Below are 18,200 nucleotides of genomic sequence, written 5' to 3'. Positions count from 1 at the left end.
GAACCCTGGGGGATTGCAGTCAGGGTGGTTAGTGAAGAAAGGGCAATAGGAAATGGGCAAAGAAAGATTTAAGGCCGTAGACAGTCTAGGCAGGAAAAGATCCCCATAACCTTAACAATAGTTTTCTTGTTTGGGACCAAAAAAAAAAAAAAATACTATCATATGACACATAAAGATGAATAGAAAAGGGAAAAGGGTATGGGCAGAGAGAGAAAAAAAGTATGAGATCTCCATCCCACATTAGCCAACTGACAGATCTGTTCTCTGGTCTCTCAAAGCTATTTGGACCTAGATATTAGCGGATTCTTTCCCACCGACCAAGCCTGCCTTTGCTTCCTGTTTGTACAGGAAAAGAGCAAGATGCACAGCTTGGGGAAGTTTCAACGCTCTCATTCATAAAATTAAAAAAAAAAAAATGAAAAGGGAAAAAAATATGTTTAAGATTCTGGGTTATTAAAAGTCTAGCAAATGAGGCTGCAGTACCTGCTTGCTCCCAGTATATTGAGGTCCTCTCCTACTTCAGAGTTGCTAATATTCATTTTTTGGGTGAATGCTTACTGAACACTGACATTATACTAAGCATTTACCAATGTTAAATGTGAGTACAATGTGATACCAGCAATCAAGGAGGAGTCTCTATTATGGGGAGAGAATTAAGACAGAGCAAGGCCGGGATCCCCTGCAGTGCCTGGCACATACCGGCAGTGAATAAACAAGAAACACAAGCAAATGACTGTAAGAAAAGAACAAATGCTTTGGAAGTCCATAAAAGGAAGAAATCACACATGTTCCCTTACCTCTTACTTTTTTGCAGACACTTGAAGTACAGCAGGGTAACAATAACATTCATTGATTCAGCAAACGAAGGCCTCCTATACGTAGGCATTAAAGCTACAGCAAAGAACAAATCAGATATGGTACCTTCCTTCACGGAGCTTACAGTTCTCCAGGGAGCCAATTCCTTCAAATGGATGGCAGGGCAATTACCACGCTTAAGTTCTCCTTGGATAAACTCATGGTTGCCATCTCAAAGATGGGAAAGACAGCCTCACCAAGTGCACAGAATGAATGTGTGTGGCTAAGAAATCCTTATCTCTACAGGTTAAAAGGCTCCACTTTCCCTCTGAACATATACAATAGAGTAAAAAATACAGAGTTGACTGATGCAAACTACTTTGATAGTCCCGAGAGCTATATATAAAACCTGTCACATTCTGGGGACAAACGACTCTTAACAGGTTGTTTAAATGCCATGATTAATTTTAATGCATAAAGTTTCATTTGTCACATTAGAGAATGAATTCTTTTAATGCATCAACAGAAAGTGAAAATTGTGGCATTTGCAAGTAAATTTTTATTGGGAAATTAACCATTCAACAATGTAATCAAGGTCTACACATTTAAACTACTACTATTTATATCATTAACAATGAAACATTCAAGATACTGTGGTGCCCAATTACATATGGAAGTTCATGCATTATATTTATTCTCTTTCTTCCTCTCCTCTTCTCTCCCCCTTCTACTACCCTTCCTACTTACCCACTCACTGTCTGGGCTGGCAAGTCAGAACTAATCACTGGCACCACTTCACTCTCAAGGAGGCAAAAGACCTGTACTCTGAAAACTATAAGATGCTGATGAAAGAAATCAAAGATGACACAAACAGATGGAAAGATATACCGTGTTCTTGGACTGGAAGAATCAATATTGTGAAAATGACTGTACTACCCAAGGCAATCTATAGAGTCAGTGCCATCCCTATCAAATTACCAATGGCATTATTCACAGAACTAGAACAAATAATTTTTAAATGTGTGTGGAACACAGAAGACCCAGAATAGACAAAACAATCTTGAGAAAGAAAAACAGGGCTGGAGGAATCATGCTCCCTGACTTCAATCTATACACAAAGCTACAGTCATCAAAACACTGTGGTACTGGCACAAAAACAGAAATATAGATCAGTGGAACAGGATAGAAAGCCCAGAAATACACCCACGCACTTATGGTCAATTAACCTACAACAAAAGAGGCAAGAATATACAATGAAGAAAAGACAGTCTCTTCAATAAGTGGTGCTGAGGGCTTCCCTGGTGGCGCAGTGGTTGAGAGTCTGCCTGCCTATGCAGGGGACACGGGTTCGAGCCCTGGTCTGGGGGGATCCCACATGCCGTGGGGCAACTGGGCCCATGAGCCACAACTACTGAGCCTGCGCGTCTGGAGCCTGTGCTCTGCAGCAGGAGAGGCCACGATAGTGAGAGGCCCGCGCACCGCGATGAAGAGTGGTCCCTGCTTGCCGCAACTAGAGAAAGCCCTGGTACGGAAACGAAGACCCAACACAGCCAAAAATAAATAAATAAATAAATAAATGAATAAAGTTAAAAAAAAAAAAATAAAATAAAATAGTATAAGAATTCATTAAAAAAAAAAAAAGTGGTGCTGAGAAAACTGGACAGCTACATGTAAAGGAGTGAAATTAGAACATTCTCTAACACCATACACTCTCATAAGTCTTTGTTCATGCCATTAGTAGAGCATTCATCACTTCTCATTATATTTGTGCTTTCATGTCTATATTCCCTACCAGGTCATGGGGGTTACTCTCTTGAGGGTAGGAGCCATAACTTGGTCATCTTTCTTCCTCGGGTGCCTAGTACAGTGCATGAGACACATACAGGGCTCAACATTTGTTGAACTGAATTCAACTGACCGCCCTGCGTCTGCTGAGCCATCCTCAAAATGTAAATATTAATAATTTGACAGTATTTGGAGAGAAGTATTGATATAAACCCAAAGTCAAGCCAGTACGATTCTCTACTAAAAATTACTATCTTAAATGCCTCCTCAAAGGCACAATAGGGAGCAATGGAAGCCTTTATCACTTAACTGCAAATCACTTCTTGATTTTTATCCCCCAAAAGTATATTTGATGGTTTCTGGTGAGATAGCATAAGGATCTTCTGACAAGTGTGAACATGCAAAAGGAGGTACTTCACGTGTAAAGATAAGCAGTGACCTGAACTGCAGATATATATTTAATAAATGGGTTAAAATAAGTCAGTTTGGGCTTATACTTAACATTTCTAGTTTTGATTTAATTCTGTAAGTAGAGAACAAAACAGACCAAAGTCAGAAAAGTCTATCCAAAAGTGGTCTTGATCCCTCTAGCTAAAGTGAGTTTCCCATCACTGAAGGTTCTAAAATAGACTAGGGATGATCACTTGTCAGGGATATTGTGAGAAGTATACAAACATCAGATCAGGAAATTCAAACTGAATGCCCTTTAAAAGTCTGTTCCATTCCTGACATTCTGAGATTTTTAAAATCACTACACACACACACACACCACACACACACACACACACACACACTTATAAAACGCCTGCCTAAAATAGACCACGATAACAAAAAATACCTTTTGCCTGGACAAAAATAAAAGCAAATATTGCTTTTCAAAGAAAGAATGGATCATTTATCTTCAACAATAACATTTAGAATAGGGATTAGAAACTCCAAAAATCTTTATATGGGATATAAAACAATGAAGACATACCATTTATTCAAACAAAATTGTTTTTATTTAGCACCTACGTGCCAGGAAAATTCTAGGTGCCAGAGATATAGGAGTATATTAGTTTCCTACCACTGCTGTAACAAATTACCACAAGTTTAGTGGCTTAAACCAACACAAATTTACTTACTATCTTGAAGTTCTGAAGGTCCAAATAGATCTCATGGGGCTAAAATCAAGGTGTCAGCAGAGCTGTGTTCCTTCTGGAGGCTCTAGGGGAGAATCTGTCCTTGCCTTTTCCAGCTCCTTGAGGCTGCCTACATTCGTGGCTCTAGGCTGCATCACTCCAATCTCCACTTCTCTGATTCCTATGCCTCCCTTCTTCCCCTGTAAGGACCATTGTGAGTGTATTGGACCATAATCTAGGATAATCTCCCCAACTCAAGATCCTTAACTTAATCACATTTGCAAAGCTCCTCTGCCATGTAAAGAAACATATTCACAGATTCTGGGGATGAGGACTTGGACATCTTTATGGACCATTACTCTGCCTAATACAAGAAATGATTAAACAAAAGAGACCCTGTTGACATGGGGTTATATTCCAGTGAATAAATATAAAGATATGTGATGTAATGTCAGGTAGTAACAATGGTTATGAAGAAAAATAAAGCTGGGCAAGGTGTTACATTATGATTTAGCTCCACTGATGATGCATTTTTTAATTGGGATAGAGAATAAATTGGGGGCATGTTAAGTTTGAGATGCCTATGAGCCTTCCAAGGGGAAAAATCATGAATACAATTGGAAATATATGATTCTAGATTTCTGCGGAGAGGTTGGGACTAAAGATATAAATTTGGGAGTTATCAGAATATATATACATATATTTACCAGTTTTTATAAAGGATACAAATGAACAGCCAGGTGAAGAGGTACATAAGGCAAGGTCTGGAAGGGTACCAATTGCAGAAGCTCCTGTTCCCTTGGAGTTGGGGTATTCGGCATATAACTATTTACAGCCATGGCTCTATGATCAAACAACAGGGAGGGGCCAAACAAGAGAACAGTGGCAAAGACTTCAGAAGGCAGGAAGAGAAGGAGCAGGAAAGGTGACTAGCGACCCATGAGGTAGGAGGGGTACTGGACCAGAAGGTAGGTAAGGAAAAAGTTTCAAGGGGAAGGGAGTGATCACTAAGACCAAGTCCTATAGAAAGGCTGATTTGGATGAATCACTGGGACCTTGACACAAGTGGAATGGTGGGGACAAAAGCTTAACTGAAGTGGATTCAGAAGAGTAGAAAGTGAAGAAATGAAGACTGAATATATGCCCTTCTTTTGAGGAGTTTTGCTATAAAGGGGAGCAGAGCAATGAGACAGGACTTGGAAAGGGATGAGGGGTCAAATGAAGTTTTCCTTTTTAAAGATGGGAAATACATTACAAACGTGGGCTGATGGAAAAGATCAAACAGAAAGAGAGCACTGATGTCACAGGACGGTGAGGAGATAACTACTTGGTAAATGGATTGCTAGGCAGTACTGAGTGCCCCTGGAGCTTTGTATAAATAAATTTAAAGGGAGATCAGTCAGCATGGCTGTCTAGTCGAATTCAGTTGCTTGGGTGTAGGTATAGAGTCAGCAGAAAAAAATAGATTTAACCAGGCTGAAGTTTTTTGGGGTGAGTACAATGGAGAGAGAAAGGGGCAAGGGTATGGCTACGATGATGGACTATAGAATCTAAGCCCATAAAGGTGAGACACATAGACACAGAAGGTGGGCAATGAAAAGGCAGAGGCTCAGTGGATTGGAGGTCCTTCTGGGGTTGATGAATTATCAAAACTGAAGGACTAGAGGAAGTGGTGGCCAGTGCGTGGGAGGCTTTACACTGAGTTTACCATTAACACAAAGGATTTAGACAGTCACTGAGTTCCTCTGAGAATCCTGACCAAGAGAGGATGGCTGTCTTTCAGAAGTGACTCAGAGTGTTGCCCTGTCTTTGGTTCTTTCCTTGAGATCAAAAGCCAGTGTTAACCAAGAAGCGGATGGATTAATCAGAAAAACAGAACAAAGAGCTATGGAGTCACCCATGTGGGGCTGTCACAGGACCACAACACAGGCAGGATTCGTTCCCAATTTCTAAAACTCTTAAGAAGAAAAGGCTGTTGATCCTGAAGAAGAAAACCGCATCTCTTCTATGTTATATCTGCGCAGTGTATTGTATATCCCTGTAGGAACATACCCACCTGATCCAGTCTGATTGATTTAAAAATACTTCTAGGATAAAATCAGAGAATGTCATGTGAAATTTGTGTCTCCCAGACTAAAGTCGCTGAGCTGAGAAAGCCTTCTGTTTATCCCTTGGGAAAAATCATACATCTTTTTCTCAAAGAGAGAAAAAGAGGTTTTGGTGATAAGGTTTTACTGAGGGCTTTGATTTTTCTTCTTCAAACCAAATTGGAAATTTCATGTTTGTCGGAAGACTTGAAAAACACCCCCGCCCCAATGCAACTATCAACTAGAATATCTGAGTGATTAATTCAGTGCCCTTGAAAATGACAGCCGAGGCCATAAATCTGTCTATCTTTGTCTTTGATCTTTACTGTCATCTCCAGAGAAGCTTATTAATTTTGAAGCCATGAATAGGTAGGATACAGCTAGGACAAATAAAATCTGTACAAAAATTTCCTTTCATGTTTCACTATTTACATGATTAGGCAAACATAACCTATGAATCCCTTAAAGGAATATTTGTCTTCTAATGCCCTATGCTGAGTCTAGAACTGTGCACTGTGCCAGATAAATTTTAATTAATGATAAAGTACTTACCAGAATTATCTGGGGGAGGTAGAGGGAGACAGCAGGTAGTCAGTGAACTAGAATTAGTACTCTCTCTTCTGAGTTAATATAAAACTAAAAATTCTAATCCCAGTATTCTAGACAAATAGAATACCAATAAAACTTTCTGTAAATTACAAACAGAAAACAAGTAGTCATTACATCTTTTGTGAATCCTGCTGTTATACCCCAAAGGCCTACAGAATAAGGGATTCATTCTTATTATCTCTTTCATATAGAATCAACAAGAATATTTTATGCAAGTTGCTGAAATGACAAGGGCAGAAATCAACCATTATTTATAGCGATACCTTACTGTGTTCAAAAAAGGTGTGTGCATGTGTGAATCTAAATTCTGAGGCAGGTAATAACTTATATTGTACAATGATGTACTTTTTTAAAAGATATTTTACATTCAAGTAAGGATTACATCTTGGAAAAAACTGAAGTTTGACTTGGAAAACCACATTTGGTTTAGTTTCACCCACATCATGTCTCAAAAAAGCCATCTGTTCACCTTTCAGAAAGCTGCCCCTTCTTTGCATGCAGAACAGCAATCAAGTGAAATTAATACAGGCATGAATAAGCAATGCAACCTCACTGCAACACTAACATTTCTGAATGAATCTGTAATCCCTCTTTTTATCTCATAATAACTGATTTTTTTAAGTTCCAATTTTGCTTTCAAAAATTCGTTGAAAATAAAACTACTAAGTGAAGTAAGTCAGAAAGAGAAAAATATCACATGATATCATTTATATGTGGAATCTAAAATATTACACAAATGAACCTATCTATGAAACAGAAACAGACTCACAGACATAGAGAACAGACTTTTGGTTACCAAGAGGGTGGGGGAGGAATGGATTGGGAATTTGGGATTAGCAGATATAAACTATTATATGTAGAATGGATAAACCACAAGGTCCTACAGTATAGCACAGGGAACTATATTCAATACCCTGTGATAAACCATAATGGAAAAGAATATGAAAAAGAATGTATATATATGTATAACTGAATCACTTTGCTGTATGGCAGAAATTAACACATTGTAAATCAACTACAATAAAATAAAAATTTTTTTAATTCAATGAAGAGATATAAGAATAATAAAGCAACCCTCTCCCCTACCTTAAGAAACAAAGTATACCCTTTTATGATCTATCTCCCTACCTTTCCCTCTTAAAGGATACCACCATCTTGAATATTGTGTCTATCATCCCAATCTATGTCCCTTTACTTTTATCACATAGGTAGACATCCCTAAACAGCAGTATTGCTTTTGTGTGTATTCGAGCTTCACAAAAATAGGATTAGATCTCTTTAGTATTTTCTGTTAACCAACATTGTTGGATTTGTCTATTGTGTTGCAGGTAAGTCTACTTCACTTATTTTCCCTGCCAAATAGTATTCCATTGATTGGGTATTCCACAATTTATGTGTCCTTTGTACTGTTAACTAGCATTGAATTCCACAGTAAGCATTCTTATAAATGTCTCCTGTACACAGGTAGGTGAGTTCCCCTAACGTGTCATAGTTCAGTTATAGTTTTACCAGATACTGTCCCAAATGGTAGAATCAACTTACTCTTCCATGAGCAGAAGAAAATCCCCCCTTTTTCTACAAGGTCAAAAATATTTGATTGTCAGGCATTTTAAATTTTAACAAAATTATGGGCAGGAAATGGTATCCCATGGTTTTAATTTCATTGTTTGTTTCCTTGATTACTGGTAACTTGAGCATATTTTATGTGTATATTGATCATTCTTCTGCAAATTACCTATTTAAGTCCTCTGTCCACTTTTTAGTTGGTCTACTTCTTTTTTCTAATTTATATTTAAGAGTTCCTTCTATAGAGAGAAATGCAAATCAAAACAACAATGAGGTACCACCTCACGCCAATTAGAATGGCCATCATTTAAAAGTCTACAAATAACAAATGCTGGAGAGGATGTGGAGGAAAGGAAACCCTGTTACACTGTTGCTGGGAATGTAAGTTGGTGTAACCACTGTAGAAAACAGTATGAAGTTTCCTCAGAAAACTAAAAGTAGAACTACATATGATCCAGCAATCCCACTCCTGGGCATATATCCAGACAAAACTATAATTCAAAAAGACACATACATCCCTATGTTCTTAAAACAGCACTATTCACAACAGCCAAGACATGGAAGCAACCTATATGTCCTTCGACAGATGAATGGATAAATAAGATGTGGTACATATATACAATGGAATACTACTAATCCATAAAAAAGAATGCCATGTGCGGCAACATGGATGCAACCAGAGATTATCATACTAAGTAAAGTAAGTCAGAAAGAGAAATACCATATGATATCACATATATGTGGAATCTAAAATATGACACAAATGAACCTATCTATGAAACAGAAACAGAATCAGGGATATAGAGAATAGACTGGTGGTTGCCAAGGGGGGAGGGAGGTGGGGGAGGGATGGAGTGGGAGTTTGGGATTAGCAGATGCAAACTGTTATATAGAGAATGGATAAGCAACAAGGTCCTACTGTAGAGCACAGAGAACTATATTCAATGTCCTGTGATAAACCATAATGGAAAAGAATATGAAAAAGAATATATGTGTGTGTGTGTGTGTGTGTGTGTGTGTATATATATATATATATATATATATATATATATAACTGAATCACTTTGCTATATGGCAGAAATTAACACAACATTGTAATTCAACTATACTTCAATAAAAATTTTAAAAAGTTCCTTATATATTATGGATACCAATACTTTGTTTATATGTGTAATACATCCCCTACTCTGTGGATTGTGTTCACTTTTATTTTATGGGATTTTTTACAGAAGTTTTTTGTTTTAAATGTAGTCAAATTTATTAAACTTTTTCTTTTATGATTTGTACATTTTATATTTTGCTTAAGCAATCCTTGCCTACCCAGAATACATAAATATATTCTTCTGTTTTCTTTTAGAAGTTTTGAAGTATGGGGTTTCACACTTAAGCCTTTAACCCATCTGGTATTGATTTCATTTGTGGTTAAAAGTAAGAACATAATATATATTTTTTTCATATAGCTAGCTGTCCCAGCAACATTTATTGAACAGTTGACTTAGTGACAAACCCATCTTCATGGGTCTACAAAATCAGGCCTTTCATAGACCAACCATCTGCACTTGTGTGGGTCTGCTTATGTGCTCTCCATTGTGGACTCTTTGTCTCTCTGTGTAACAATATCACACTTAGAGCTTAACGAGTCCCCAGCCTTCAAATTTCTTCAAAATTGTCCTGTCTGTTTTGGGCCCTTTGCTCTTCCATGTATGCCATAAAATCAACTTTTTAGGTTTCATGAAAAATCTTAATAGGATGTTTATTGGAATTGCCTTGAATTTGTAGATTTATTCAGGGAGAACTAACGTCTTTATGACACTGAGCTTCCCTAACTACAAACATAATATTCCAAAACACATGGAACATTTAATAAATTTCAACTTATCCTCTCGTGGAGGCCACTCTAATATTTTCTGTATCTTTTCAATTTTAGTATACGTGCTGCAAAAGCAAATACACCACCACCATTTTAGTATCATTATAATGTACATGGAGAGCCAACCAAACCAACAAGCCAAATGTTGTCCTCAAATAACTATCCTCATTATTTTTATGAAACACAAAAGTATCACAGAGTCAGGATTATTTAGAATAAATTTCTGAAAAATTATTTCCTGGGCTTGCTGACTCTCTAAGATAAATAATGCCATTCTTTGACCTTTTTTACAGGCCTATTTTCTGTTCCTCAAAACTCTTCAAAAGTGCCAAGTTCAGGAGAAGTGAGCTGTGTGTTAAAAGTCATGAGATAATTTTTTTTTTTAATTGCACATACACAGTAACTCATGCTTTGCTCACTTGAATAAGACTAGCTTCTTTACTGTGTTTTAATACTATGAAGAGGCAATTTTAAGGCAGGAATTTATCCAATCATTTAACAAAGCTACATTCAGAAAACTGGCAAGCTTTTCCGAGCATCTTTTATAGGGCAAATATTATATTTATTTATGTTCTATTCACCATCTAGCATAATGTGAACATTCTAGTATGATTAATGATAACTGTGATTATAACAGTAATGTATATTCACAGCTGGGTATTGAGAACCACTCTTCTATTTATTGTTCATTATATCATTCAAAAGACAGAGAGTGAAAGCTTCCTATGTGATCTCAGTATACACAGTGCACTTTATGTAAGTTGACTTTAATTTGCATTTGCAAAATAATGAAGTCTTTCCTCATCTTCCCCAAATAGATGCAATTTGCCTGTTCTAAATCTCTAGAAAAATTCAATTTTGTTTCTTAAAGGTAATTATCAATTTTCCCTGCATTTCTGCTGTTTGTGATACTGTATAATTATCCATGCTATCATATAATATGGCGCTATATTAATGGGGCATCAAGTCACACAGACTTGGGTTTAATCTTGTCTCTTCTGTGTACTGACTGTATGACCTTGGACAAATTACTTGGCTTCTCTAAGTGTTAGTTTCCTCACCTGTAAAATGAAGAAAATAACCCTGGGCTACTTTATAAGGTTGCTGTGAGAATATAGGTAAAGAGTTTAATCTATAGTTTGTGATCAATTACCTATCATTATCAATATTATCATATTGTGTCCTCCCCCCAACTCCACTAAAATCTAAATTGTACCTTTCTAGAAGGCAGAAGCCATAGCTCACCTTCTTTCAGATAGTTGACAATATGGTGAGTGCCTCCTATGTGTGAGGCACACATAAAGTAATTAATAAAATTTGTTGAATTAAAGATATTTTTCTATCCATTATATTCAAATAAAAAAAAATTCTTCTATGTCAGGTTTCTCAAATTAGTTAATAGGCTACTTAAGGGCTTTTTGGAAGTTCAAAAAATAAATGAACAAGCCATACTAAATAAAGTAGTAAATGGATAAGCATACACTGAATATACATTTAAAATGAAAATCACTGTTCAGCAAATCCAAAACAAAATATTAAGACATTTTCAGATACAGTTAAAAAAGAAAAAAAGTTTCCATTTTCAGGCAGCTGCCTGAGAAATGTACATAATACTTTTTAAAAACACTTAGACAAAGATCCAACATCTTTTTAAAAATTCTGGTCCCATCATTTAATGGGTGAAAAATGATTTCCTAATAATAATACAGGAAGCCAATCTAACATCAAGCATTTAAATCTATGAATCTCATCTGAAATATTTAACCCCTTGATAAAGATTATATAACTGGACATAGTTGAAAAATTATGGCATAAAATCTTCAGGACAAAGAGCTTATGAGTAGAAAATCAGTAACAAATACTTCATTATAAATAAGAGGCCATGATAACAATATTACCGTTTGATAGACATACTATATTTTTCTTTCCTACATTTTTGTGTATAGAAAGGTATGGGTGTTTTGCTCCTTTCTAATTTTGCTGGTGGAAGAAACTCAGAAACCAAAGGATAACAACAATGACTGATAACTAACAAGGACCTACTGTATAGCACAGAGAACTATACTCAATATTTTTTTAATAACCTGTAAGGGAAAAGAATCTGAAAAAATAAGTATATATATATATATATATATATATATATATATATATATATATATATATATATATAACTGAAACTAACACAACATTATAAATCAACTATACTTCAATTAAAAAATTAATTTTAAAATGACTGTCTTTATAAAGAAAGATTTTCCTTTCTTCTTTTTTTTTTTTTAACCAATTATCATGGGGAAAATGGTCCAGGAGAATTAATATTCAAATGCTACCATAAAGTTCAAAAATATTTTTCACAGATGTCATGAGTCAAAGAGAATATGAACTACATTCTATAACTTTATTAAAAGTGTGGTTAAGAATCATGAAAATTTATCTACACTAAACACATACCCAGAGGAGTAAGCAGGAAGTTCTTAAAAAAGGAAGCCGTGACACCACTAATGCACGTCTGCTACCTACAGCCATTAAATGCAACCAGTTTTATCTGCTTTATATTTCAGTCACAGTATTTACCAAATAACCAGCATTATTCAAGCAAACAGTCTTCTCATTACCACTCCTGATGAATGAGATGAGATTACTGGTGATCATCTATTTGTCATAATCATTACCGTATTTAGTATGAAGCTGCAATTCAGGGATCATCCTGTGGGACCTCACGGCTTGATCAATCAATTAAAGGTTCCCAGATCCATATTTCTGCCTGGATGCTCCATAACCAAGACCTGTCTCTGTCCTATCTTGGTAAACAGTGCCATTATCTACTCAGGAGCTTCAAATTTGGGAGCTATTCTAGAGTCTTCCCTCTCCTATGTCTAATCAGTAAACAGAACTTTTAACACTTTCTCTTCAAGATCTCACGGCTCAGTCTCCTCTTCTTCATTTCCCCCTATGTTACTGCTCAAGATCAAGCACCCCCCCACTCCGTATCTAGATTACGACTGCACTTGCCTCCTAATTTTCATGCCTCCCAGCCTCACCTCCCTCTAACCCCTCCTTTATCACATCTCTAGAGTAACTGTCCTAAAACTCAAATTTGCTCTTGTCATGGTTCCCTGAATTCACCATCCCCTCTTAAGCCTTGTCACCTATACAAGTGCTGAACTCTGTCCTTGTTCTCCATAATGGTAGGCAAATTCTTAAAGAAACAGCTCATGTTTCAACCATTTCCAGGAGGTTATCTCTGATTAAGTTTTCTGTCCCCCACCCAAATTTTCTAGCACTCACACACATGCGCATGTGTACACACACACACACACACACACACACACACACACACACACCTTATTTAACCACTCCACTGATGTACTCCCATAGCAACTTAGGCATTTATCACTATTATTGGACTCTTTCATCTGTGCATTCTCATTGCTTGGTATATAATAGATGCACAGCAAATGTATTCAGTAAAAGAAAGAATAATCTATTCTAGCTGTCTCTTTGCTCACCCTGCCCCCTCCACTCACTGTTCAACTCACTTCATACTGGCTCACACCTGTATTAGTCCATTGAAAAAGCTCTCCAAAAGGTAACCAAAAATTTCTGCTAAATTGATTATTATAAAAATCCTTCTCTTGGCTTTCAGCAATGTTGACACTCCCATCTTCTTTAAACACTCCTCTCTTGGCTGTCCTGACACCACATTCTCCTGCCCATCCCTGGGCTCCAGCCCTCTTTTCAGTCCCTAGAGCATACCAAGGTCCTTGCAAGCCAGTCTTTGCATACACAGTTCCCTCTGCCTAGGACAGTCCAGTACTCCTAATCTTCTCCCACCAACTCTTACTGAAGCTTTAGATCAGCACTTCTCAAACTTTAATGAACACATAAATCACCTGGGGATCTTATTAAAATGCAGAGTCTGATGCAGTAGGTCTGGGGTGGGACCCAAGACTCTGAATTTCTAAGAAGCTCCCAGGTGATGCTCAAACAAACCATGGACCACATTTTGAATAGCAAGGTTTTATATCTCAGCTCAAAACAACTTTTTCAGGGAAACTTTCTCTGATTTCGCCTCACCTATACTCCTGACTTAGTCAAATGCCCACAATTCATACTGTCACTGTACTATGTAACTTTCCATGATAGCTTTTGCTTATCATTATAACCCACATTCATCCTCCTCCCTCTCAACCCCCTACTCCTATCTAGTGCCTGGCATGTTCATTTTTGAGAAATGAATGAACAATGTCTATTGAGTCAGCCCCTAACTTAGGCTGAGTCACTTCCCTTCATGATGCTGCACACCAAAGGTTCACTGCCCTGAGCTCAGCTCCCACAGAAATACAGCTCATCTGTGGTTAGTACTCTGAAAGATTTTCTATTCCTGCCAAGATTCACTCATTTGGGGTCTGCAGAGCTATGGCAGGAGAGTAATTAATTCCATATGTACTCGTTTTGCTACTCTAACAAGCTGGTTGGCCACAGTCTCCACATACAGTCTACTAGTACTCCAGATTTTCTTGTGCCAGGTATATAAGCAGCAGAGGACAAAAAGCAAATCCTAGTTAATGTGGTCAGATCCAAATCTCCCACCCTGGTGTGAGGACTGGCACCAGGAAGGGTAGAGGCAGGAGGAAAAGACAAAAACTTTCAGTACATTCTGATTTTTTTCCATTCAAAATTCATTGTTTAGCTTCTCATAAAATTCATTTTTCTCTTACATTTAGGAAAATAATTTTGACTAAAAATACTGTAGGAAAAATTATATAAGTTAATGGCTGGATACAACAGTTAGAACATTTGCATGAAATAAGTTGTGATGGGGAATATACTGGAAGAGCTTAATTGCATAAAACACGACAAGCAGAAGCAATGCCACTGCTGCCAAGAGAACTGCCTGGAAAAAGTGCCAAAGCAAAACTAAAAATAAACAAATAAAACATAATTTGAGATAAACCCCAGGAATGTCATTTCGCTTGACTAATAAATACATAAAAATAATCATAGCACATAGTAACAGAAATAACAAGATCCTAATGCTTGATTAAAATATTAATCATATAATACCTTAGGGAAAACTATTGCTCTCTAAATAAAAAGTTTCAAATACATTTCAGGGAGGAGATAATTTATTTTTAAATAGAAAAATTTTTTTCTCAATTCTGTTTCATAAACCTATCAGTATACTCAATTTTAAAAATGGTGATATTTTAAAAAACATTATTTGTTTAAAATTTTTCACGTCATTTAATTGTATATCAGAAAGAGGTTGTTTTCCCTGAGTTGGGAGGAAGAGGGTGTGACTCTCTGACAGATTAGTGCCCAAAATGTAAAACAGCCATAGTTTTATGGCATTTATAATTCATAGAACATATATAAACGATTTCTTGAAAAAGAACAAAGTTTTTATTATTTATTTTATTTCAAGTGTTAACAGCTTGAATTTTTTTCAGTAATTTTACTGTGTACTGAATTTTACAGAAAGTACACAGAATTTTCTAAAAGTACAAATCTGGGAGAGTGCATTTCTTAGTCAAATTCTTCAAAATTTCAACTGATTTTCCAAAGCACACAACTGTCTTCACTTTATCTTAAAATGATGCATTTCCAGTTCTGTTTAAAACAAGTAATTATTTATCAACAAGTAATTAAAATTTCATTAGATGATGAATTATTATCCCTAAAATGCATTGTTCCTGAATTTAGAATAACATTTACTCTGGTACTTTGCCTGATGCTAGATGTCATTTAAAATGAATTTAGTTTACACAATATCAACCTTAGAGAATGGACAAAATGGGACACAGATTCATTCTACTGAACCTGTAGCTTCAAACAGAAGAATTTTCCAAGTGAATTACAAAATGTCTTTTAAAGTTTCACCTATGGGAACAAGGTGTACTATTACTGTAACACTGTAATTATGGATTTGGGCATGCTTTCAAGCCTAGCCCATAAGATTTCCAGCCCAATAAACAGAATATTTACCAAGAAAACATAACTCTGCTTAAAAATAAGTCAATGGAAAATAGGATTCACTTCATAAAATTCACACTGTAACCAAATCTGATGGAAACTATCACCTATTCCACAAAGGAAATAATATCTGCACACACCAGAACGAATAGCAATAACACCACCAAAGAAACCTTACGCACACACAATTCTTGCCACAAAGAATACTCTTTCTTAAAAAAAAAAAAAAAAAAAGAACAAACAAAAAAATGAAAATAAGTGATAGGGTGAGGTTGGGGACCTGGGAAGAGCAGTAAAAGAAAAGTAACTACAAAGCCCTACCAAGGAGGTAAAGCCCATGCTCAATTTTTGTCAACTGTCATAGTGATGTTCTATATAGCAATTCTTCTACTGACCCAGAATCAAATTCAGAATCATACACATGCATTTAGTTGTTGTTAAACATGGCATGGCTATATAATATTCCATCACTTGATATACTATAGTTTTATTTAACTAATACTCTCTTAAAGGATATTTGACTTGTGTCCATTTGTTGTTATAAGTAATGCTGAAATAAACATCCTTGAATACAAGACTTTTTCTGTACTTCTATTTCTTTAGGATGGTTTAGGATCTTTAGGATGATCATTCAGGATCCAGCAGGAAAACAGAAACCACAACAGTTATTTTAGCAGAGAGAATTTAATATAGGGAACTGGTTAAAAAGGTTTGGAAGTCTGCAAAGGCTAAAAGGGATCACAGAGGTGAGAAGAAATAGTAAATGCATGAAGCAACTAACTCTCTAGGGCTGAAGGAACAAAGGAAAGAAGTTGGTTTGTTAGAAACTTAGACACTTAGAGGCCCCCTCACTGAGTTGAGATGGTTTGTTCATAGGAGGGAAGAGGAATGTTCATTAAAAAGACATTCTGAAAGGAAGAGGAAATGCCTGGCATTCCTTCTCCATCTCCCCTTCAACTTAAAACAAACAACATGTAACTCTTATGTGCTTCAGTAAAATAATCCAAACAAATACATGAAAAGTAAAGGAATTTTGCCACCATAAATGCTGAAACCCACCAAAATTCTGCAGTGATCTGGAAAGCAATTTAAAAAGAACATATGATATAAAAACTGGGCTTTACAGTGGCCATCACCATCTCAAGTAAAGGAAAAAGAAAATACGTAGGAATTAGGGGGAAAAAATTATACCAGAACAGTCTTCAGTTGTAAAAGTCATTCCAAGTCAGTCTCAATTTTTAAATTATAGGGGTTGGTGGACTGGCTGGTTTGAAGCAGCAGAGTGTTCTATATGCTCGAGGATGTATGACTGTGCACACAGTATGATATCTTCTACTGATGCCGGACTGTTTCCGAAAGTAAAAGCAAGGAGACTGAAAGACACAGATGGAATTAGGCAAGAACCAGCACTGGGCATCAGCAGCGAGTTCACTCAGATTATGAGGATTTTAATCTCTCTGAAGTCCTAATATAGGTTACATAACCTGACTTCATACAGCACAAAGAACTGACTGAAAAATTCATCTCAGCAGACTTGCTGACCACTTCCACCAAACAATTAGCTGTCAGGTGGCTAAATAAAGGAGCAAAGCCAACTAGCTTCACTGTATAAGCAGCACCCAATTACTCAAAACCAGATGGGTGTAACGTACAGAACAGCTGAAAGCGAAGCTCGCTATCTTCCAGGCAACCCTGACAGACCTGCCAATGGCATTTAGCTCCATAGTAAACCATCCTCCAGGTCAGCAGGAAGTTCATTATGGGCTGACAGTCCAGGAGACAAGCACTTTGCAGAATGCTCCCCTAGTAATTTCCTGTGTGAAAAGCTCACTGCTGTTCCTGCATTCCTCAGGGTGCATTTCTTCTCATCTCCGAGGATGTTGCTCTTCCACAGGAAGAGGAAGGAACCAGTTGTTACTGGATGTGTGGGCTGAGGCTGTCAGGCATTTTCGGCACGCCTCAGTCTCAACTGTGGGAACTGGGGATGCGGCTTAGATTCCCAGGCCTGCGACAGTCTGGATGACTGCAGCAGTTTAGAAATACAGTAGCTCAGGAAGTTGGAAGGCAGAAATAATACCTGGAACGTCAACACCTCCAGTTCCCAGAAAGGTGCTAATTTTCTAAAGGAAATTAAAAAACGTATTTACTCTGTTGGGCTCCCAAATAGCACGTTTTATAAAATCCTTTTGTGGAGTTCTCTCTCTCTTTACATTTCATAAAGAAAAGTTTAAGTCCTAAATCACTTTTGTCAACAGGTTATAAAGACCAGTTCCACTACATAAATTTTTAACTAGGACTATGCTTAAAAATTTACTTAGTATAAAATTTTTGGTAAAAGGAAACACTCATTAATGTAAGCTTTCTTTCTCGGTGACCTTGAAACTTAAAGGG

At 36.7% G+C, this 18,200-nt stretch overlaps 1 protein-coding gene and 1 non-coding gene across 2 annotated transcripts in view; both read right to left on the bottom strand.

Moving 5' to 3' along the window:
• The window catches only part of POC1B (POC1 centriolar protein B), a 106,345-nt gene that overhangs the window by 14,567 nt on the left and 73,578 nt on the right, over positions 1-18,200 (bottom strand). The window lies entirely within an intron of this gene.
• On the bottom strand, positions 9,809-9,910 carry LOC133101811 (U6 spliceosomal RNA). Its single transcript, XR_009702704.1, has one exon. It is a non-coding gene; the product is annotated as a U6 spliceosomal RNA (small nuclear RNA).

Source organism: Eubalaena glacialis, chromosome 11, assembly GCF_028564815.1.
Source record: "Eubalaena glacialis isolate mEubGla1 chromosome 11, mEubGla1.1.hap2.+ XY, whole genome shotgun sequence".
In the NCBI taxonomy this organism is placed as follows: Eukaryota; Metazoa; Chordata; class Mammalia; order Artiodactyla; family Balaenidae; genus Eubalaena; species Eubalaena glacialis.
The sequence above is the reverse complement of the archived record's forward strand: the minus strand, read 5'-3'. Positions and strand labels throughout refer to the sequence as shown.